This window comes from Hippocampus zosterae, chromosome 21, assembly GCF_025434085.1.
Source record: "Hippocampus zosterae strain Florida chromosome 21, ASM2543408v3, whole genome shotgun sequence".
NCBI lineage: Eukaryota > Metazoa > Chordata > Actinopteri > Syngnathiformes > Syngnathidae > Hippocampus > Hippocampus zosterae.
Genome location: NC_067471.1, coordinates 3,427,396 through 3,452,879, shown reverse-complemented (window position 1 = coordinate 3,452,879; position 25,484 = coordinate 3,427,396). Strand labels below are relative to the sequence as shown.

Sequence of the window (25,484 nt, the reverse complement as noted above, 5' to 3'; positions counted from 1 at the left end):
CGCGCTCACACTCACACTTAGGGACAATATAGAGTGTTCAATCAGCCTGCCACGCATGTTTTTTGGAATGTGGGAGGAAACCGGAGCACCCGGGGAAAACCCACGCAGGCCCGGTGAAAACATGCAAACTCCACACAGGGAGGCCGGAGCTGGAATCGAACCCGGTACCTCTGCACTGTGAAGCCGACGTGCTAACCACTGGACTACCGGGCCGCCCATCTACATTTCATATTTTTGGAATTTAAAGTATAATGAAAATCACACAGGAGTTATTTTCATAAATTGCATGACATTATTTTGCCTAAAATGTATTAATTAAAATACACCAATAGTGAGAAAGTGTTTTATTTTCTTGAATCATTGGTACATAAAGCCATTATAAATGTGATTCCTAATTAACCGTAATTTTATTATTAACCCTTTCAGGGACAGCGGTTACTCGAGCGGACAGATTATCAGGTTATAGGTTGCATGAAAGGGTTAAAATATATTTTTGTGACATATTTGAACTTTTTTTCTCCAGATGGATGACCTGATCCACCCGTCCCCTTTAAAATATGGAATATGGTTTGCGATGCGTTGGTGTACATGCAGTAATTTGGTTGGTCTGTGACATCAGGTCAACCAATAAAAGCTCATTTTAAGCAAATTTTCTGCATTTAAAATAAAACCTGTTCTCACAAGTCCGTCCCCCCCAAAAAAGTCCAAACGCAAAGTTGGGCATTCCCTAACAAATTGCACACTGACTTCTTAGAGTTGGTCCATTGTTGATGGCAGCTGTCAGGAGGTTTGACTCGATGGAAGGAGCCTTCGCGAAAGGTTGCTCGGCACGCGACCAGAATGTTCTTTTCCAGCGAGAGCAAAGGAGCTGCCAGTCAGCCGACTCAGACGGCCTGACAGGCAATTTAATCTGTAAAACTTCAAGTCGGGAGCACACGCGTTCAACTTAGCGGCATCTTTATCCGAAGCGCGGCAAACATTACCACCTTGGAAACAGAGGTCGTTAAGTTCAGCTCTGCCGATGCTGCTGATCCTCTTTAGAGATGGCTCCGAATTCAAAGCACAAAGGGAAAATGAGAATTCCATCCGGGTGGCTGTTTGTTTCACCTTCCACTCACACGATGCTCTCGTCTCTCTTTAGAGCGCATGAAAAAGTCAACTGCAAGAATATTAAATGGCCTCAAGAGCTAAAGAATGTCCATTTTTTATTTCTTACTGCTTTGCCAACACTTTGGTACTAATTGTGGGCTCGGGTCTCAAAAAGGTTGCCTACAACCCCTTTAGGAGACAAGAGACAGATCTTTGGGCAGGAGGTGGGGGACACCCTGAACCGGTTGCCGGCCAACCGCAGGGCACACAGAGATGAACAACCAATTGCGCTCACACTCATCCCTAGGCACAATTTAGAATGTTCCTTTAACCTGCCACGCATGTTTTTGGAATGTGGGAGGAAATTGGAGTACCTGGAGAAAACCCACACAAGCACAAGGTGAACATGCAAACCTCACACAGGAAGGTCAGAGCTGGAATTGAACCCCACACCTCTGCACTGTGAGGCTGATGTGCTAACCAGTCGACCACTGAGCCTGTATTTTTATTTTTATTTTTATTTATATTATATATATTTATTTATTTATAACATTTTGGGGGTGAAATACTTCGAATTGTTTCAACTTGATGCACTCACATCTTTTAAATTTAAAATTCAGTTTATATAAGCCTCATATCATAATAGGCCTACCTACTGAAACATTTTGTCAGACTTAAAAGAACCAAAACAATAAAGTTTTTTTTTTTTACAAAGTAAAGTGAAAATTTAACGATGGAAGGAAGTCATATTTTTATATGTAAGAAAAAAAAAAGAATAAAAACACACATTCCTATGAAGATGACTTTATTCATGCTGGTATGCCATCTTTTGGGGTACCGTCCCAATTCTATCAAGCTTTTAAGTAGCTCCAGCTCACGGAGCTTCGATTGAGAACCGAAGTGGTAGATAATCATTTCCGCAGACATTTTGTCTAACTTGCCAAAATACCATCCGCGTCGTTCACTTTTAACGTGTCACGTTTTCCCATCACAGGTGACTCAAAGGAGAAGAGGCTGATTGCAAAGAACTTTTCTGTAAATAAACCGCAGTGAATCCTTGGCAACCTGAAGGCCTCCTGAACTGTATTGGCCATCCAATCAGAGAAGTGGATTCCAATAAGAGGATTTTTTTTTTTTTTTTTGGAAAGAAGCCTTAGCAGACGACTGGATTTGCTCTCATACCCGTACTGCTTGTAGTGGATTACAATGGTGAACTCTGCCTAAATGTTCAATTCTCGAATCTAGCGTTCCTTGACAGGTTTTGTTTCATCGGCCGGACGACAGCGAGCACCGTTGCTGAGCAAACAAAGTAGCGTGATGAAAAAGACGTACCGTAGCCCGAGTAGCAGATATACAGGAGGACTTTCAAATAAGTACACAACCACACTGACGCGTCTCTACCTGAAATGTTTGATGCCGTCATGCGACATGCTTCCATTCTACATGTGAAAATAACTTAGAAGAAGGAATTGCATTAAAAAAAATTGCACATCTGTGCAGTAATAGATGCATCTGCTATCTTTACAAACAGCCAGCAGCAGCTAGCAGAAAGTAGTTTTTTGTCCTATGTCTTTTGGAAAAAATCAAATTTCTGGCAGCTTCTACGATTTTTCCACCCTGAATGAACTTGGGGTTCAAGTCAAATTATTGAGACATTAAAACAAAACAAAAAAATGAAAGAAAAAAAATCCCATCGAGTGGTTCAGAACATTTACATGACTGTTTTTCAACCCAAATACGACATTGTCTGAGTAAGTGATGACATCAGTAATAAACTGTGGTTGTGTGATTCATGATTTGCATTTTTTAGTATTGAGATTTCATTCCTTATAGAACAAATACGAAATGCAAGTGTGCTGGATAAATACCATTGCCTGAAAAATAGTAACTCATTATCTTAAATTACTAAAATAGCCAATCATTCAATGCAGATTCCAAGTTTCACCCCCCTGCCCTCCAATCTAAATAACCGAAATAAATTAACAAGCAACCCTCCAGGAAACGGGTCAGTATGCAAATGTATGCTCTCTATTCGGAGGCACAACCTCAAAAACAAATCTTTCAAGCATCTTTTACACTGACACACAAAAACTAAAAATGTTCAGGAAACAGCATGTCCATTTTAGAACGCCTCATTGTCAACCATGAGTGCATGCAGGTCAGAGAGAAAAATAAGGGGGAAAAAAAAAGGCTAACTTGACAGTCAGTGTGTGGACTGGGGCTTCAGGCTGTCGTGTCTGTTAGAACGCCTCGTTGTCAGCCATGAGCTCGCTCACATTTTATTTCTGTCACCGGATATATTTTTATGACTCCAAAATGTAGCTAGCAGTAGATATTTTAAAAAAGATGCTACGTGAAGTAGCCCTCGTTTTCCCATAAGGTAGTCGCATTTGATTGACAGTTGAAGTGGGCGTGGTTTCAGTGCATTCAGTGTTCCGGAGCAGCAATTTTTTTTTTCAAAATGTCAAAGCCTCATTCTCTGTACCTGGCATTTTTTTCCATCATTCAACCAAGTATTTCTTTTCACTTTCCGGGGACTTGAAAGACATTTTCAGCCCGTATCCAGTTGACTGCTATTTCTGTTCCACGGAACCTCATTTTGTGCGGCGCCCCTGCCGTGTTTGCCAATTGCCGCGTAAATGCTGCATTTAAAAATAGTGCATGTGTCCTCTTGTGAAATTGAAAGTCACCCGCGAAACTTTTAGACTTTTTGACAGCTGCGGAAGAATCCCGGGGATGAGCCGTTTGAGTTCAATCAGCTGCATTCCTGTCACGGCAAACAGCCCAAGCTTTACCAGCTTGTCACCTCAGAGGGGACACCCATGATATCAAATCTGGTAGGTTTGCAGCTCTTCAGAGAAAAAAAAAAAAATTGTGCCGTCGCCACCACCGCCGCCTGGATGGGGAGTGAGTCGATTTGAAATGCACACACTATCATCCCCGTTGTATCCGAGTTTCTCCAGAGGAAATTGTCTGCCTTCCACCAGCGGAGCGCCATCCTGCCAGTGTCACATTGACCTCCCGTGAGCCCAATATTTTCTTTAAAAATGAATCAATCCTTTGAAAAATGACTATTTTTTTTGTGTCTGTGTTTGTCCCTGGAGGGCACATTGATCCTCCTGAAAAGCGCTCTGAAATGACTCGCTGATGAAGCGGTGAAAGGGCTCCATTTTGAAAACAAATGGCTTTCTAGTTTAGGTTCGGGTTGTTTTGCCTGCAGCTACATGACATGTTGTTGGTGGGGGAAGTGGGGTGGGGGCTTCTCCAGTCAACTTTTCAATCAAATGCTAAATTAATAGAGACTCCCATCAGTTCAAAAGCACACAAATCAGTGTCATAAATCGTACTTGATGATCTCGAACGATGCCACAATCCTCCATCTCTCCTGTCCAGTTGCACTTTTCTCGCATTCACATTCTTCCATGAGAAAACTCACAAGATTGTTTGAGTCTGCTTATTAACGTGGCTGCAACTTGGCTGCCTTTTCTACCCTAGTCAGAAAAGGGTAGGGATATTCGACTTTTGGGTGAAATGACCCAAAAGAGCCTTGACAGGTGAGATTTCAAAAGACTAGAAAAGTTCACATGTAAGGAAATATATCACACCATCAATATTAATAAAGTGGAACCTCCATTTAACGGATCAGGAAACAAGGGAAACAGGATTCTACGGACAGAAAATAATGTCCTGTATACTCAAAATGTCCCATTGAACAGAACCTTTCCAAGTCTGTTCGTCCCAGAGTTGGCCACAACTAGCCAAGAAATGGTGCTGTGGTCCAGCGACAGACAGACAGACAGACTGATCAGGTGTTTATGGCTACGACCGCTCTTTGTCAAAGAGTAGACTCGAAAAAAGCACATCAATATGGCAGTCATGCTAGCAAAGGCTACTGCCCTTCTCAAGGTCATGGAAAGCATGGACATTAGCTTAGCATCGGCGCAGGACATAAGAGACATATGAGCAACAAATGTGCGGGTCTTTTGGATTTGAACTCGCAAATAAGCGCACATTTTTCCACATGCTAGCTGACTGTATGTAAAGTCATCGCACACGCCTCCAAATTCATTCAGTTTGATTTTCAATTTGACCATTGCCATGCGAGCAGCTGACGAAAGTGTGGAGCGTGTCCCGAGCGACAAGGAAACGTCGACTTTTCATTGGAGACATCAAAGTTAAGTAAAGGCAAGCAATTATCTGGCCTTTTTTTTAATCCTCGGTGCAGTCATTAGAAAAGAACATGAAAAGAATTTCCTCTCTTACCATATGTTGCATGGCACTATAATCTAATGAGGCTTTCGTAATTACAAAGTCTACCATGGAGGGAGGGGGGCTCATCGATTCTCTGGGAAAAGAAATTTCATTACAGACGTGCCATAAACCCATGATGCTTCATAGTTTAATTTCAGGTAATTGCTACACGCAACAATGGGAGTTTTTTTCTTCTTTTTTGTGGTTGTTTTTTTCGGGGGGGATAGCGAGTTCAAATCAGGCACTGCTGATGGAGGCTTCCTCCAAACTGCAATACTTTTTTTCTGCCTCATCACCGCTTCAAACCACAATTCGAAATATTATGAATTAAAATGGACTCAAAATTGGGGCGGCCCGGTAGTCCAGTGGTTAGCACGTCGGCTTCACAGTGCAGAGGTACCGGGTTCGATTCCAGCTTCGGCCTCCCTGTGTGGAGTTTGCATGTTCTCCCCGGGCCTGCGTGGGTTTTCTTCGGGTGCTCCGGTTTCCTCCCACATTCCAAAAACATGCGTGGCAGGCTGATTGAACACTCTAAATTGTTCCTAGGTGTGAGTGTGAGTGCGAATGGTTGTTCGTCTCTGTATGCCCTGTGATTGGCTGGCAACCGATTCAGGGTGTCCCCCGCCTACTGCCCGAAGGCAGCTGGGATAGGCTCCAGTCCCCCCGCGACCCTAGTGAGGATCAAGGGGCTCGGAAGATGAATGAATGAATGGACTCAAAATTTTGTTGGATCTTAGTTCTTACCCATAACTGTCATTGGCCTCGAGTATGTTATATTTGGTTATGGGGGAATTTGATAAGCAACAGATACCCGCAAGCGCACACTGACCAGAGCGGAGGTGATGCACGTATAAGTGAGACGTCTCTAATTAGCAACAAGATGGATTATTTGACACCCCCGCGCCTCCACCCCACCATGAGTTCTGACTGTGAACCATTCTTCACCGTGCAGGCTTGAATTACACGTGCATCAGACAAATAGAGGACGGATTCATACCGCTTGGACATATGACACTGGAGAGCCTTTCGCCAAATGCCATTCCTGACCATCTCCTTATCTTCTTCGAGCTAAACATCGCACCACCCGACGGGAGCTGTTCAATAAGTAAAGGCTTGTAATTACAGGATAACATTAGCGCCGCCGTTGCACAGCAGCTGATACAGAAACGCCGTCCAATTAAATAGGGAGAGGTAATAAAGCCCCCTATTAAAGCTGCCCCGCGGTGGGTTACTGTAAACAAACTCAATCGCGCTCGCGTCGACCGTTCACTTTGTACGTGTTTGTACGGTTCAAGTGTAAATAAGGTCGTCTGTCACCATTTTCCAAGTCGGTGTCTTGCTCAAGGGCGTGCTCGAGCACTTTTGCCTGTTCTGATTTCCATATTTTTAAGTCTGCCTTCTTGTCCCCGAGCTAAATTTCGAGACCGACTTATTGCCACCTGTGACTTTATGTTAAAAATAAATAAAAATGACAAGCCTGCATATCACATCAAAAATGTGTGCATGCACAATAATAATAAAGGTCAAACTTAATATATATATATATTAAAAAAGTGGCCTGCTGCTCTGGGTACCATCAAATTTTAGTAGGGGAGATTAAATGGTGCACCAGAGGCGTGCTCTCAGGTTTGATTCAAATATGTTGAGGGAGCACAACAGCGGATCGACTGCTCTGTGTGTTTAGCAAAAACAAGATACAACTCTGTTACATGTTAGTGACAACCAGGGGGCGGTGCAAGAAGTACCGGACAATTCGAATCTCTTGCTCATGCCTCAGAAGCCTCACAGCATTATATCGCCTCAAGATTCAAAGTAAAAAGAATAATAAAAATAAAAAAAAAACCTTGATAGATGATAACAAGTACAAATAGTGAGATGTGACACATTTGTCAAAACTCAAAAACTGGGATTCTTACCTCCATCAGACATAGCGATGAGCCACCTAACCCAGTTCAACAATTTCAAAAATCCGACCAAAATATCTCAGTTATAAGCAATTTAATCATGAGCAATTGTAATTTATGTACTCGGGTTAACCCTTTCATGCACCCTGTAAATCGATAACATGATAAGCTGTCCACTGCAGTGATTGCCGTCGCTGAAGGCGTTAAAATCCTGTTTGGTGGAACAAGGCGACAGTATTTAGTCTGCTGTTTTCATAACAAGTGGATGGACAGGACTGTCACTGTATGTCTCGAGCATAGATAGATGAACAAAGATGCAGTATTTTTTTTTAAACTCATTTAGTACCAACCAATTCTAGAACAAGTCTGAAAAGACGTTTAAAAACGTCGTTGGGAGTGAATGAGTTAAAAGGGGAATTGGAAATTTCGTCGCGCTGGTCCAATATTTGGCAGAATAAAATTCCAATTAACAGATTCATCCTCCAATGATTTAAAATCATCTTTTGGGGTCATTGAACATGTACAACTCAAAATATGAATTGCACACAGAGCATTTGGCTGTTTAGCATTGAACTTGACAACAGTCAGAAAGAATTTTTTTTTTAATCTGCCGATTTTTGCAGCTATCGCTCTTTTTGTCGCTGCCAATATTCTCTAGGTTAATTTTCCAAACGGGGGGTGGACTGGCCCAACATTTCAAGCACTTGGAACTAGCAAACTGCCCTATTAAAAAGGCTTCACACACACAAACACACTCTTGCAGGGCGTCACGTGACATCCCAGACTGACAACAAGATGGCCATCATTTTGCGCCAGTTGACTGGCTCCCGCCTCTGCATGTGTTGGCGAGCGTGTGATTATTCCGTGCCCAGTTTGACGGCGCGCTGCGCCGTTTTCCGACTCCGACGGGCAGCTTTTGTGAAAGGCAGACTTCGAGGGTGAAAAGAACAATTTATCCCGCATTAATTCGTCTCCAATCTTTTCTTTCAGTCAAGTGAGCAGCTTTGCATTATGTTCCGCGAGGTTTAGCGACCGGCGGAAAAAGCGTCACCGGCACAATGAACACACACAGGCATCTGGTGCCGGCATTATGTCGGCAGAAATCATTTCGCGCGCTCAAAGCCGCCGCGCGATTGTCCGCCCCGACGACACACATTTCTCTTCCTATTGTGATGTAAAAAGTTGAGCGGGAGCGGCTAAAAGCCAGAGCAAATTAGATGCCGCCGAGCATTACATCGGGCGCGACAAAGCACGATGAGCCATCAGCGCCGTCCAAAAAAACTACCTGGGAGACGTATCGAAGGGCTGCCAGACGCTAGATTAAGCACAGGCTGTGTCATTTGCTTTGCTATTGTGCCGAGCTGGCGACAATTTTATTATCAGGCCAACCTGGGATGGATCTAGCAGGATAAAAGGAAACCTCTCACAATATCACCAAATAACGAGAGTGCGGAAACGAGGCTTTTGAATGAAAGCAAAGCCATTTTAATATCTGGCACGGTGGAGAAGGCGCATCACAAATGAACAAATGCGTGTTTTATCAGTTTTGTCAGCCTTTTTTGTTTCCTGACAGCGTCTTTATCGGACTGATCCCAACACGGCGCTAAATTGTTCCGGCGGAACAATAACGGGAATGAAAGTCGGCTCACGTAATTGCAAAAGGGGACACGGAAAATCGGCACTGGCAAATCAAAAATAAATAAATAATTACCTCCGTGATATCATTCAATGTAGTTTTTTTCCTTGAGCTTTCTGGACAACTTTTCAAGGTACGTGACAAATGGACATGTTGTCTTTCAATTGAACAACACCGGCACTGCCCATTTGGCGATGTCGCCAGCTGCTAAAGAGCGCCGCGGACTCGTGAGGAGGCCAAAAATCAGTTGCTCGAGTGGAATTGTAATCTATTTATAAAATCTGGATGATCTTACTTTGTGCAACCACTTGACGGAATGAAATTTCGCCATTATTTTTTTTTTCCTGGGTGAAGTTAAAATATAAAGCGACGCCCAATAAAATATTCCATCAAATGATAATGCATTGAAAAAACATGATCTATTAATTTTACTTTTTTTTTTTTAAAGAACATTTTACGTCGCGACAGCAAGTCATTTGCATATTTTGGGGTGGTGACAGTAACAAAACAGTCATCCAATTTTAAAAAAACTAATCGCACGGTATATTTTGGATTGTGTCAAATTTGAATTTCTTTTGTTAGCATATGTAAATCATCAATCGGCGCCCGGGGGGCACACCATACAAAATCTCGCTGATTGTGCACTGGACACTTTAATGGAAATGATGTCCTGTCCGAAACTTATTACAGACAAGCAATAAACATTTTTATGACTGATGGTTCCAAAAACAATTATTCTGAGATTTTGTCATTATTTGCAACATTATGCCGTACATCTGAGTATCTCAGATGGAATGCCAATACACATGCCTTGTTTAAAATAATAATCATAAAAATAATAATAAACAGTCAATTCTCAAGTGGCCTTTGATTGCAATTTCCTTTTGCTTGAATTCCAACTTGTTCACCAGCTGAACCATTCAAGTCCAAAGCGTCTACTGTATTGTGTGTTTTCATTTTCGTCTCGAGTTTGACACTTTTCGAGGGGGGGGCGACACAAGTTAATTAGTCGGCGACAGGTGACAATGCTTGTGTACGCCACGTGTTTGGCACAAAAGGAAAGTGACTTTGAAAGGTCTATGGAGAAGAAAAGCTATCCCCGGTGTAACCCCAAGTTTGCAGCAATAGACCCCGTTTCATCTACGCTGCGCTTTTAACAAGATAAACCCTCTACTGACAGTGACCTGAGATGAAAGAAGGAGACACAAAGCAGAGGAGAGTTCAGGGAAAGTTCCCCAATGCCCCACCTACCCGCCCACTCAACCCCCAACCCATCGCAAACCCACATCTGATGAGTGGAAAAGTTCTCCCGCCTCTCTTACAACTTTGTGGTTGATCCCGCGCGGAGGCCTCGCCTGTGTGCTGAAAGATGCCGGCAAAGACAGCTCTAATCTCGCAGATTCTCTTAAGCCCGCTCCGACTCTGACTCTTCTTTTGTTCCTGAGGCCGCGGAATCTCCGACATCTCTATTCGAACGACACCCGGCTGCGTGCTGAGTGCGTGCGTGTCAACTTTGGGTTTGAGCGGATGCCAGTTGTGCATTTGATCAAGTCAAATGAAGCAAAGAAATCTGAGTGTCATTATATCGGAACACGTCTCAAAACCAGCAGTGGTCTCATCAAGGAATAGTTTTGCTCGTGTGATGCAATTAGCAGCCTGCAGTGTCAGAATGGCAACAGGAGCAGCAATTTGGGAACCCAGATGCCAAAAACGCCTGGCCAAATTTGCTTCTGCTAATTGAAATGTTACTGTGACTTTGATTTTGGCTTCTCACAATCGTAAAAACATTTTCATCAAAGAAAAACCATTAGGTGAGCTCCCCGTGCATGCTTTCAGCTGTTTAACGACACCCCAGTTGGAATCTGCGGTAAAACTAAACACACAACAAACCAAATTACACAATTATCATATTTGACAAGGTACACTTTGTTTTAGAAACACCACCAACGCTAATGGTTGCAGCCAATATAAAATCCCATTGACACGTGAATAGAAAATTAGCATTGAGTCCTGTGATATTCCTTCAAATAACAATTACTCACAATAAAAACACTTTTTTATAGTACAATATATGAATACAGCTCAATCACAACTTCCTTTTGGTGACTGAACAAATACAAATTTTGGAAATCGATGAATAATTGTTAATCGCAATTTCAAAATCATGAGGGGGGGATAGCTAGCGGGATAACTCGCCAACTAGAGGGATGGATGCCTCGATAGATAGATGGATGGCTCGATAGATAGATGGATGGCTCGATAGATAGATAGATAGATAGATAGATAGATAGATAGATAGATAGATAGATAGATAGATAGATAGATAGATAGATAGATAGATAGATAGATAGATAGATAGATAGATAGATAGATAGATAGATAGATAGATAGATAGATAGATAGATAGATAGATAGATAGATAGATAGATAGATAGATAGATAGATAGATAGATAGATAGATAGATAGATAGATAGATAGATAGATAGATAGATAGATAGATAGATAGATAGATAGATAGATAGATAGATAGATAGATAGATAGATAGATAGATAGATAGATAGATAGATAGATAGATAGATAGATAGATAGATAGATAGACAGACAGACAGACAGACAGACAGACAGACAGACAGACAGACAGACAGACAGACAGACAGACAGACAGACAGACAGACAGACAGACAGACAGACAGACAGACAGACAGACAGACAGACAGACAGACAGACAGACAGACAGACAGACAGACAGACAGACAGACAGACAGACAGACAGACAGACAGACAGACAGACAGACAGACAGACAGACAGACAGACAGACAGACAGACAGACAGACAGACAGACAGACAGACAGACAGACAGACAGACAGACAGACAGATAGATAGATAGATAGATAGATAGATAGATAGATAGATAGATAGATAGATAGATAGATAGATAGATAGATAGATAGATAGACAGACAGACAGACAGACAGCTGGCTAGCTCAATAGATGGCTAGCTCGATAAACAGATAGAGGGATAGCTGGCTAGCTAGAGGGATCGCTGGCTAGCTCGATAGCTAGACGGACGGACGGACGGACGTACATGGACCTCTAAAAATGCAATTGCACAAGAATAGTCCTTTCCAGGCCTCCCTCTGTGACTGACAGGAATGAGTGCTCTTGCTTCCAGACTAAGCTCCATGATGCCCTTGGTAAACACAGCAATATTCGGAGGCCGGATTGCCATGACTTTCACAGTCAGTCGGATCTGTGGACCGGAAGAGCTGGTGCAGGAGTGCTTAGTGTGATCCGTGCGGCGGTGCCAGGCAACAGGAAGATTCCGAGGCTCTCACAGATGGTGTTCCAAGCCGCTGGCGCTGTGGAGTCAGTGAGGATCTCTCAGGTCCAACACTGTCTTGATTGTGAGCGAAGGCGGACGAAGACATCTTGACAGAAAATATGCATGTTTTTTGTGTGTGTGTATGTGTGTTTTGTTTATTGGAGGGGTTGTTTATTCAGGTCAGAGCACCTGCCTTCAATTCTCAACTGATTCTCAAGGTCAATTATTCCACAATGTTGCTTTCAGGATGGACGTTCAAGAAGAGGAAAGTAAATTGTCGTCAAAGAGAGGAAATACAATATTTCCTTGTCTCTCTATCATACATGCTGCCACTGCACGGGACAGGGAGTCAAGAGGGTTCAATAAGTATGACGGCACCTCATGGAAACCAATTATTCACAGGCTCCCTAGCCTTCATTTCTATGCGGCAGCTTTGAAGGGTTTTGATATTCCATGATGAATTACCATGACCAAAATGAGAAGGGAAGAAAGTGGGGGGTTGCAATAAAGAAAGAGAGCGAGAGACAGAGAGAGAAAATTCCAGCAGGAATTCTTTGCCTCAACTCCCTCGGGGGTGATCCGTGTGTTGGTGGAGCACTGTACATTTCTCTGGCGAACGTATCGCCTTCTCTTCTTCCGCCCACACGAGGCTCCCGAAACGAATGAAGTCCCCGCGGAGGAGCTCCTTAATACAGTCGGAGCGTGCGTGTTCATGTGTTGCACACCTCCTCTTAATTAAACAGTGGCAGCCAGTGAAAACATTGTTTGACTGAGGCTGAGGAAATTAGCTTTGTCTGTACAGAAACAAGGTGGGTGGCGGGTGGGTCGATGGGGTTGGGGTGAGGGTGGGGGTGCATGCAAATCTCACAGGAGGTGACAGTCGTTAAGCAAGGAGACTTAAACAAGCACTTGCTTCCTGTCGAGCTCGGTTGATTGGTTCAATTGCAATCTGACAAGACGTACTGGATTTCATTTAGAGGCTGGATAATGGATGGAGTGGACATAAAAAGTCGACACACTCACCCATCCTCAAATGCCAATTATTTCTGATATAAAAAATTAGATAAGAGACCTTGTTGTGGCTTGGACTACAAACACTTCCAAATATAAAGCAATGTTAGTATCAACCCTTGGGCTTCAGCTTGAAAGCATGACAAATGTCAAGGAAAGCAGACTCGAACATCGAACTTTATTTGGGCTTAATCAGGGCCTTTAAGTGCTGGCAAGTGACACGTTTTGACTCTGACTCGCCAATTGTAATCACCACATGCTCGGTTGAAAGAGGGTGTGTACACTTTCGCAACCACACCGTTGTTTATTTCTACTTACTGGCTCAAAAAGAGTTCGTTCTTTTCAAAGGAGTCGGACACGTTCTCTGTTGCATTCATGGCGTACAACGTGAAATGGCTTACCTTGGTCTGACATAACCCGGGCATTCAAACAGGGGTGTGTGGACTTTTTAGATCCACAGTACGTGATCGCTTGGGAGCAAAAAATTCACTGGGTGTTTCTGAATGATGCATCCACAAGTATTTGATGTAAAACCGAATTTTAAAAGAAAGGGAAAGATGTGCAAAGTTATCTCTCGCCATCCTGTGGGCTTGCTGAAGATTGCTGTCCGTTTTCAGTGAGATGGCCTCAAATCCCAGCAAAAAGTTGTCGAGGCCAAAACCCAATGCATCTTCAAACGGTTTTCGCATCGCCAAGTTTAAGTAAAAACAACATTCTCACAAAAAAAGACATACACAGCTGGGAAGAAAGCAAAAAGGGCAGTATAGGATTGCAAGACCAATTCAAACCACCAAATTTGTCAAAAGTATGCTCACAGACCCAACAAAAAAATTAGAACACCACATAAATATTCTTCATATTGTGACTGTCATTATTTTTGCTGTTCCTTAATAATGACAACAGCTTTATTTGACGCACGCAGGGGCCTAGCGACACCGGCTAATGATCCACAAATAGATGACAACAAAACCATCGCCCCTCAATCGTATTCACTGTTCAAGCCAGTTCCTTTAAATCGGGGCCTGTCCAATTAGAGTCAAGGCTCCATGTTGCACTTAAAAGCATTTGACAATCCAAAGAGGCTAAAAAAAAAAATGCGTGGCCTACTGCCCAATTAGCGGGGCCTGAAACTGTTGCTCACACCGCACATACACAAAGTCGTACCATGCTAATAAACACATGAAATTCATTTGTGGGAGTCTGCACGAACTCTGAAAAGTTAGCCGAACCGAAGCTTTCTGAACAATGCTGAGACAAAAGCCCCCGATGGGTAGGTTATCGCCGGTATTGTTATTTCCCCCTAATCACATCATGTATTTGTATTTTTCACTGCATAGAAGAACACGTGACTTCGACTCGCCCCGGTCGCTTCTTATGGCAGATTGTTAGCCGCCGTTGTGGCAAATGCGATTGACGCTCCCGGTGCGACGGCGAACGGAAGTCGTCAATTACATGGCAAATGGCCGGCCTGCTGCAATTTATCGCTTCGCCACCATCACACGAATGTGCGAAAAAAAAGGGGAAAAAAAGGCAAAGACAAAGAAACGCCTCGAAGGGAAGGGCACGAAGAGTGGAGCTCAAAATGTGATAATGAACCTCTGGAAAAAATGTGACCATGAAAGGGCGTTAATTGCAATGATATTCACAATGTCATGCACTGCGGGGGGCTGGAGAGGGGGCGGGGGCAGGGGGGTATGGGGGGTATTTATTCGTTCTTTAATGAGTTAGCAATAGTTTGTACTTTCACAAGTAGAGACAACGCGTGCAAAAACGTCTATCACCTCTCCTGTTTGCCGCACATAAATAAATAGTCCGGCTTGATAGCGAATTTCCGCAGGAAATCAATGGCGATCTTTTAACTGGCTGAAGGTGCAGCACGGCGTCACTGAAGACAACTTTTACATCTATTTGATGACCCTCAGAGAGGCCCAATAACATCAATCCATATCCATTTCATCGATCGCAGCCTTCACGTAATCCTCCGCCGAGGGGTCGACCACGAAACGGTTAAAATAAATAAATAAATACATTAAATTAAAAAAAAAAATTAAGTTCCTCTAACCGCGAACTCATATCCACTCAATTACTCAGCGGCTTAAGTGTTAAGCAGAAGGTAATCAAAGCGCACGGTTCCACAAGGCTTGCTCGAAAGGGCAAGTTCAGAAATTGGGTGGTGAGGTTCGGGAAAACCTTGGAAAATAGGGTTTTGTTGAAGGGCAGGGGAGGGGGAGGAGTGGAAAAAAACTTTCTGAGCATGAGCTGTAAGTTATTGAATGTATTCGCCTAAAAATAAAACATTCATGTACATCTTGCCTTTGTCTCGAGCTAAATGAGCTTTGTTTTATTCTTTCTGTGTTTATTTGAAATGTACTCATTTCAGTCTTACTGTAAGACTGTACGGAAGAAGGAAAGTGGAGCAGTCCGGATTTGAAATTTATTTCATTACAGACTACTGAATAACATGTTTTGTCTTGGACTCGACAAATGTTTCTTTTATTTAAAAAAAAAACACAAAAAACTAAATCTAATACTAAAACTAATAATTATGAAACTAAAATGAATCTTGCCCATGCAAAGCATTTCAGAAAAAAAAAAAACGACCAAAAAACCTCCGTAACCAGAATGAAAAAATCCCAGACAATTCAACAGAATGATCGGAGTAAATATCGAAAACCACAAAACATTGCAGGTAAGTAATGGAATGTCTCCTGCCCAAATCTCATTTCAAAAATAGTTTGGTTCCACTTTTATTTTGCCCTATCGCTAAATTAAATCTCAAAGTAATCATAGTCAGCGGCATGTTGGATGAACCAATTCATTTGCAGGCGGTAAAATCCGGTGACCATTTTCCACCCGAGCCATCACCTTGATTACAGTTTAGCGTACTTTCTTCGACAGAAAAGGTCACAGACTATAAAGAAAAGATATTACTCACACAGACGATCAAACTTGCATCCGAGCAAACGAAGACGGGCCTGAAAACAAACCAAAACATGTAAAAACGGTGAGAAGGCAAACGAGAGCTGACTGGCGGTAAAAAAGTCATTTGTCGCTGGCGAAAATCATGTCATGTCTTTGGTTGCGTCGGGAGTCCCGGGAGTCGTCGCGGAGCCTCACCTGATTGTTTTTCACCTTGGCTGCGCTCCTTCGTGGGCCTGCCCTCCTTCTCCTCCTCTTCCCAACCTGTCTCATTACGTCCATCTCAACGAGTCACTCAGTTTGAAATTTGGAGAGCGGTGGGGCAGGATGGGGAAGGTGCACGGCGGGGATCAGGTTATGTAAGGACAGGTAAGAAAATAAATGAAGATAGCACGGTGACACGGGTGTAAATCTCCTGACGAGAGACAAGAAATGGAGTGGAAATCACAGGCGGCATGTAAATTCATCAGAAACGGGAAGGGCAGAGGAACAGCTGACAAAAGCACAACCTCTGCTTTCAATCAAAACTGATGTCTCGCTCGAGAGCCAACTGTTTTGACGCCGCGCGGCCATAAGGAGACGCTCTTTGAACCCGATTTGTATGGCTCGCCGGACAACATATGGCTTGACTTGCAAACTCGAGTCGGGTTCAAAAGAGCCCGGCGCCGGCAGGCCGAGACGTGCAGTCCAACGGAGGAGCATGCGGGGGGCCCCGTGCCCTGCGTAGCGGCGACCCCCCCGAGGCTCGCTGAGGGAGAACAAGCGCCGCGGCTTGCAGAGTCTTGCAAAATGCACAACTAATCCAGAAAAAAAACACAACGAAAAGCCCCCAGGGCATGACCGTGCCGGACAGACAGAGTCGTTCTCCCTCAAGGCCAGGAAAAAAAAATCTAAAAAGTTTAAAAAGTGTCACTTCTTCTGTTCAGGAATAATCTGAAAGAGCAGACTTCAAATGGACTCGCTTTTTTTTTTTTTTTTTAAACTGCAGGGTCACGCTGTGGCTTTCATCTGGATTCGTCCACTTTATACCCAAGGCTAAAGTTTGGGGTCTAGTCTAGGCCAGGAATGTCCAAACTTTTTCATTGAGGGCCAAAAACTGAAAAATGGCAGGATTCACAAATTAATTAACTAATTAATTCATTAATGGGGACAGATTTTAAAGTGGCCCTTGCCTTCTGCCATTTTTCTGTTTTTTGCCCTCAATGAAAAGGTTTGGACATTCCTGGCCTAGACTAGACCCCAAACTTTAGCGTTGGGTATAAAGTGGACTAATCCAATTAATTAATTCACTAATGAATTAACTAATGAATTAATATATGTAGAAAAAGAGAAAAAAGTAGTCCTCCAAAGTAATTGCTTGAATAAGTACTCAGTGAGGACATTACTCCTGTACTGAGTAACTGTTGATGAAATTACTCAAGTACTGATCATTTACGATGTGGTATTAAAAAAAAAAAATAAAATAAATTAAAAAGCAGTATGAATGCCAAACCGAGAATGATCAACATGGACAGCTACATTTCCAGACAAGATCACTTGAATGAAAGCAACAAATGACATATTCATCATGCATCATAAATCGAGGTAATTTCAAGCCTCGAGAAATGGTCAGAAATTTAACTAGCTCCATTTGCACTCTGGAAATATCAAAAATATTATCGCTAATTTGAGATTATCGAGCAAACCGTGTCCCCCCCCCCCCCCCCCAGTTTGAAATATTGAGTTCTTCTGCTGAAATGTGGACATTTTTAGGCTGAGAGACGACCACGCATAATATCGGGGGTTTTTTTGTTTGTTTTTATTTGACTTGGTTACTATTTATTTTCCGGGTGTTCTTTCAAGCTATCAATCAAGATTTCAAAATCCTACATGACAATTAGTCTGCTTTTCATCTCGACGAGTCCGTTCTACCCCAAATCTGCTTCAACCTTGGATATCAGCAAGGTTTTACCCAGCAGCGAGAAAAATGGAGTCTTGTGTGCGATCGCATGATGGAGGCATGATGTCAACAGTGTGACACCACATAATGTGACTATGTAGTTTTGACCTTTTAACAACAGAGTGAGTGTTTATCAACACGTAACACACACATCCAACGTCCCACAGACACCACGTGGGTTCTCCCTCCCGCCCCCGCCAAAAGTAAAGACGACTGCCACGTTTTGATCGTGTTGTTAAGACGCCACTCGATTCATCACGGGCAGCCGCGTGACTCCATGTTGACATTGTTTTTCGACGGCGCCCGTGCATCACCGGTCGTCTGTGGGCGGGCCGGCGGATCATCGATCTGTTCCTTCGGGTTCCTGGGAGAGGCCTTCGCTCAGCGCCGACGCGTCGCCGATTAGCTCTTCACTCTCCGTGTTTCTGGAGCAGAACTAATCGGGCTGCGGAGGAGACTTGCCCCGCTGCTAGCCACGCGTGGCTCGTCTTGTCTTATCCGTGTATGCAGGAGGCCGACATATTCTGTTTTTCCACACAGAACTTCTTGTGGCACCTTCGGAGATCATCTGTTTTGCAAATGATCGATGAATGCGAGTCGATGATTACTTTTCGGCAATTAACTTGTTGACGCAGGTGCATCCCTATCTCGTTGCGATACGCTGTCCTGATAAGATGGAGAAAAATAATCGTCGGCCTTTCATTTTTCTGTTTAATCATACAAAATCAAAACAAATCACCTTCAGACTGCTTCGGGGCCATTTTGGACACCAAGATGGATTTATTAGAAAGCTGCTTTGATCCCCGCACCACTGCAATGCGCAAACGCGGGCGAGCCGATTCATCGGCCGGCCGATTTGAACGGCTGATATGACTGCTTTGAAAGTAGTAAATAAATAAATAAATATACCACAGTCTATATTTTTCAAACAGACATTCTAAAAATGTATTATTATTATTATTATAAAAAAAAGCGAAAATATTTCACGCTGTTGTAAAGAAAAAATATATATTTTTTAAAATATATATACATATTTACTGTGTGTATACACACACACACACACACGCAGGTGCTCACATCTGCCTCTTTGCAATACCCCATCAATTTTCCATAGGGGTTAAAGGTCAGGCGAGTTTGCTGGCTAGTCAAGAACTCGAATTCCATGGTCCTTACATTCAGGCACTGATAGCTTTGGCAATGTGTGCAGTTGCCAAGTCCTGTTGGAAAATGAAATGTGCAGATCCACAAAACTGGTCAGCGGCAGGAAGCATGGAGCAATGCAAAATTTCCTGGTGGATGGCTGCGTTGACCTTGGACTTCAGGAAACACAAAGGACCGAAACCAGCAGATGACATGGCACCCCGAACCGTGACTGACTGTGGGAATTTGACACTGGACCTCAAGCCACGTGGATTCTGTGACCCAGCGCTTCCTCCAGACTCTGGTTTCCAAAGGAAACGCAAAAGTTGCTTTTGGTCCACTCAGCATCAGTCCAGTCCTTTTTTGTCTTGAGCCCAGGCTTCTGATGCTGTCTGTTGTTCAAGGAATGCCACAGCTGAAACCCCTCGTGTCGCACGCGATTTTAACGACGTTTAAATTTTCTGAGAAACAGATTTTTTTTTTTTTTGTTTTCAGATGCAAATTAAAATAAATCAACACTTGATACACATCAGCCTGTGTGGAACAAATGTAATCATGAAATGAAGTCTCTATTCTTCCAAATATTGGAATTTGCATCGCCCTCAAAATAAATCAATAAATACATCAATCAATCCACTTGAGCTATAATGAAAACATTCAAATCATATTTCCCCACTGGACTGGATGAAATTCGGATGAAACCATTCCAGCCCCAAGCCCCGCCCCCTCCAAAAAAATAAACTTTTATAATGTATTTTAGCACTCTATAAGCTCTATATAAACTCTATATTTAGCACTAAATAAGAACAATAAATATGAATGAATATATGCTACTCCGAGAATTAAAAAGCTTGTTTTTCATGATTAATTCATTGTGATTGTGTGCTTGTCTATGGCCACCTGGGGGCAATATAATACGAACATTTGGCTATACATTGAGATGGTCACAACTCCTCAGTTAGCTGCAGTAATATTTTAGGTCTTTTTTGAAGAGAGGATAAAGAATATTCACCTTCCTCTACGTTTCTTTTCAGCTTTAAGCTATAGTGTTTGAAATACATTTTTTTTCTTTGTGAATCCTTTGACAAGCTACCTCAACTGCCACACACAATGAATAACTATACGGAGCCATGACACCTACAGAGAGTGGAAATGGAAGAGCATATGGAGAAAATGTGACACAGCCTTATGGAAACATTCACGCCTGAAGTTGTTTTTATTTCGGCAAGAGCAGCGGTAAGACTTTCTGTGTACACCCTCGATGAGTCATTCTGACACTGAGGCAACCTGGGATGCAAAAAACCTCTGCATAGCCAAATGAAAAAAGCACCACCTTGCTGACTTGGCTCTTAATGCATTTTATTCCGTGCCAACATTTTCCTTTGGAATTAATTCATATATGGCTGTATGAAATATTAACTCCATTTAAATATTTTACGACAAATAATGAGCGCTCTTGACCTCTGTATTTAAATTTAATCAGCACATGCAGAATTGATTCGCTGCATTTTTCCCTTGTCTGGCTGGGAAAGTCCCGTAGTCATTTTTTTTCTAATAGGTGCCGAGTGATAAAGAATGGCTTTCTGTAATGAATGGACATAATTGAGATGAGTGGTCTTAAAGTCTACAGGGGGTGGGGGGTGGGAGGGATCCATGTTAATCAGGGGTGTCCAAAGTCCGGCCCGGAGCCCATTTGTGGCAAGCGGCACGTTTTTCATTGGCCCACCACGTTTTTAAGACAAGATAACCTTTATTTGTCCCACACTGGGGAAATTTGCAGTCTCCAGCAGCAAAATTGGGGGAGGGGGGAAAGAAAAAAATGTGTTTCATTGCACAAAATAAATGTTTCAGAAAAGAACTGCACACAGTTCAATTTAAGTGCAATAATGAAAAAAATAAAATTTCAAATAATACATGGAAAAACAACATCCATTTCAAAAGGTTAATGAGAAAATGTTGAAAGATATCATCACTTTTAAAAAAGGTTGAATGTCAAATTCAAAATATTAAAATTAATTTTCATTTCGGTTCTCACACAACCTCGAATAATTTTTCGCTTTGCCATCAACAACAAACTGAAAAGCTCAAATGTAGGTTGCTTACCCCCAATTCCCCTGCACCCCTCTAAAACATATCATACTTAAGTTGAGCTGCCACTGTTTATTGGCTTCGTTTCGCAAAAAAACAAAACGAAATGGCCCACTGCCGCCTTGCATTTTCCTATGCGTCGCCCTCAGTGGGAAAAGTTTGGACCTCCTTGATGCAAATGAAGACTTTCCAACAATCTGATGGCTTTTCCACAGCGCGTTTCATCATATTTGCACCGCTGCGAAAGCAAAACCGTATGTTTTGTGATGAGGTAAATAAGGCCAAGCGCAAAGCGTCTGACAGCCCCATCACGGAGAGACATTACGCGTGCCGCGCGCTTGAAGGTCGACCACATCGCCAAACGCGCTCCGCCGTCCTGTTCGTCGACATTATTTGTCTCCGCTCGGATATCGGTTACAGGTAAAAAGTCATTTGGCTGCTTGTCACCCTCTGTTACCTTTCTCCCAGCTCATATCAACGCACCCTGTGACATGAGGCCACAGGTAAAGCGCTTATCGTCACCCGCGACCACGCTCAACCTCGACGCATTACGCCGCGGCTAGGCGATAGAATATGGCTGACATAAAGCAAGCTAACATGGCTGTCACGATAAAAACACATTTTCCGTCCGTTTTGGTCATGATAGGACAGATGGACCCAAGCACAGACAAAGCGGTGGATGATTTCTGATTCCGCAGCAAAATCCGGAACGCCGGGAAGCAATCATAGCAACCACAGCGCCTTCCTTTGTGTCTCGTCACGCTGTTGACTGTCCGGCATACTGTCTCTTAGCGTTGTGTTTGCTACGAGTGCGACGGAGAGAGAGCGAGTGAGAGAGAGGGTGAATGGGCTTCGCTCTTTACCTCCTCTCCCTCAATAGTGATTAATTGTCTTATCATAAACACACGCCGGCTGCGCGGGGATAGCTGGCCAGGAGTTAGCTGGCCAGGAGCTAGCTGGCCAGGCGCTAGCTGGCCAGGCGCTAGCTGACCAGGCGCTAGCTGACCAGGAGCTAGCTGGAGGCTAACGGCGGCTACACCGTAAGAGCGTCAAGTGCGCGCCAACAACACAAGTCGCTTTGCCTCTCTCAGACGGCAATGCTGACGAAAACAAATTTGTGTAAGCTTATGTTATATTATATTAATAATATAACATTTTATTAATTATTACTTAAGTAATTAAATAATTATCATTTTATGTTCCAGCATCATATTATTTCATGTTAAGCATACCTAAATTATATTCTGTTGTTTAATAATTGCTTAGACATGTTTTTATGTTGATAGGTTCTGATTGGCTGTTGAAGTAAGAGCAGCAGGAAGTGATTTTAGTTACGAGAGTTGTGTTCTCGAACGCGCTACGGTGCAGACGTCTTTTTTCCCCTTTTAATAAAACTGCATTTAAAGGATTCCATCTCTCCTTTTGCGGTTCGTAAAGTAGAGCCATCCACTAAAACCAACGAACGCCTCAACTTACATTAGTGTAAAAGGTTTTATCGTGAAAATATAAGTAAATATGTGTACTGCTTTAGTCTTTGTCTCAAATATGGAAAGTATAAATCCTGTTGACATATTTTAAACATGCTGGTACCCACATACTGACACAAAAATTCCATTGGGCAAACCTTATTTCACGGTTTTTCACTTATCACGACCAGTTCTGGTCCCTATTAACCGTGATAAGTAAACTAGCTAGCTACCATGCAAACAAAAAAATAAAGAATAAATACTCCACTGAGCACAAAAAAAAGCAGTCCAGTGGAGAAGGTGCCAAAAAAAAAATATTCATGTTTACAATGCGGAGTGATGATTCAGATGGGAACACGAGCCAAATGTATGCTAATTCCTCAGCTCGGTCTTTGGTGCGAGTCGTTTGCTGGGCGATGATGAATGCAACATCTCCAGCTTGGCCGTCTTTGAGTATTTTGCAACGAAACAAGCTGCATTAGGCAAACAAAAGCCCGACTCAGCACTTTGAACACAACTTGCACAAAATGAAGTCATCCATCACAATAAACAAATAAGTTTGTTTGGAGTCTTATCTCAGAGCGGGGGAAATGTTCGTTTTAAGTATGAACGTGCGGCTACGCAGCACATAAACTCATTTGGAAATGTACATAATTACTCTATGCAGACTGCTTGGGATAAATGCAAACTACCTCAGGAGAAATCATTTGTTTTTCTAATCCGTTTATTTCAGATCCTGCAGTGTTTGGCGAGGCATCCTCGATTAAAAAAAAATAAAAGTTTGATTACAGTTGGTCTCTAACATAAAATCAAACTCACCGTTTGTTCCTCGACATGTAAATTGACCTTGCAAACAACGCGAACGGAAAAGGGCGTCGTCGGGTTTGTGGCAAACAAACAAATGCAAATGGCTGAATTAGCCCAGTGTGATTTAACAAAAATTGATGCTTCTGACAAGTGACGGGGAAAAAAAACAAAGAAAACAAGGAGTGGAAAATAACTTTGAAAAGATCAATAATGAGACCTCATCAAAGTTTGAATGTCAATTTTCTAATGACTGCATTATGTTTGCCACTTCCCTTCTAGGGAAGGAATAATAACACTCATATTGCCCGATTAAATCCAATATTTGACTCGGCGCCGGCACAAAGAACAGCGAGAACAACAAATTAGAAAAAGGCCAACTGCGACGTTGAATTGTTCACCTTGAAACAATATAAGACAGCTTTCTCATTAGTGGAAAAGGTTGACATCATCGCTTTTATCAGGACGGTTATAAGCACACAAATGTACATAAAATGGGCCGATTGATTTTTATTGCAATTTAATATAAGATGAACGTATTTTCCGCACTATAACGCGCTTTGTAGTATAAGGCGCACCTTCAATGAAGGACAAGTTTCAAAACCGTATTATAAGGCGCATAGAATAGAAGCTACAATAGTGGTTGCAGTATGCATCCACTAGATGAAGCTGTACTAAAAGGAATACAATACAATGTGGCTTTATTGATATAGCGTTTTTATAACCGTTGCAGCTGTAACAAAGCGCTTTATAGAATATTTAAAATACTACATCAAAGAAATCAGGTTATTGATCCACATATAAGGCGCACCAGATTACAAGGCGCACTGTCGGTTTTTGAGAAAATTGAGCGATTTTAGGTGCGCCTTAGAGTGCGGAAAATACTACTTTTGATGGTCCTCGTTCCATGTATTTTATTTTATTTTTTTTTAACAGGCACAGGCAATACATTCATCTGCATTCCAAGAAACATTTGTTCATCCTTACGACATATCAACGTGTGAATATTGTACACACCTATATTAAATATTGCTCGATTCCTTCAAAAATCCTTCTCAAGCTAGCGATATGTCATGACATTCTCAGTCATTAGCTTCTTCCGTGTCCTTGTGGGCTCCTTACTGATATCTAATAAATTGGACCAAGAAAATCGACTCGGAAAATGACCAAGAGGCTATTGATCCCTGTGCATTTTTTCCCCCCTTGCAATCTGTCCAAGCTGCATATTGCCGAATATTTTTTGATTTTTTTTTGTTGCCAAAACGATTTCCTGACAAGCCCCGGTGTGGATAAAATGTTATTTTTCGCCGATACCGCGGTCAGCCATGCGAGGAGACGAGAAAGCACGAGGGGGTTGAGATTATGTAACTGACTGATGACACTGGGAAGGGGAGGGCTTTATAAAGCAGAAGTGTGAATATCATCTTAATAACACATCTCGGAGAGTTCTAGCGGACACCGTTCCGCCTGTCCTAAACTCATTTCCATCTCAATCGGCGTGACCTCAGGCCTCGGATTTGCAATCCATGGCTTCGGAATGCAAAAATAGACGAGAGGCGGTGGGGGGCAGGGGTACTTGTGCGAAACCTACTGCGAGACACACACAGCGTGGCTTTTGTTTGCTCTTAAAAGTGCACGAGGACGTCTGGACTGCCTTCCGAATCTGCAGTACTGACATTGGATGCAAGCGCCCTTTGAAAAGACGATCCCACGCAAAAGAAGAGCAGCTCGGGCGAGGGTGTGCCGTGTGCTACTCTGCACCGCTCACACGGCAACCTCCGACCTCAAGAGGTCAGCCATGCGGGAATCCCGCCATTCCGGCCTGTCAGATCCAGCATCCACTCAGGCGTGGTGCGCCAAGCAGCAGGGGAAAGCACGAAAAAAAAAAAAAAAAAAAAAAGAGCGGCGCAC

The 25,484-nt window shown here is 42.8% G+C and overlaps 1 protein-coding gene across 2 annotated transcripts in view; it reads left to right on the top strand.

The window, feature by feature from the left end:
* The window catches only part of LOC127593669 (chemokine-like protein TAFA-2), a 39,808-nt gene extending 36,928 nt beyond the window's left edge, over nt 1-2,880 (top strand). For both annotated transcript variants that reach the window (XM_052055258.1, XM_052055257.1), the window contains exon 6: nt 2,084-2,880. The gene's annotated coding sequence lies outside the window, so the exon portion shown is untranslated. The remainder of the gene's footprint in view (nt 1-2,083) is intronic.
* The last annotated feature ends 22,604 nt before the right edge of the window (nt 2,881-25,484 follow it).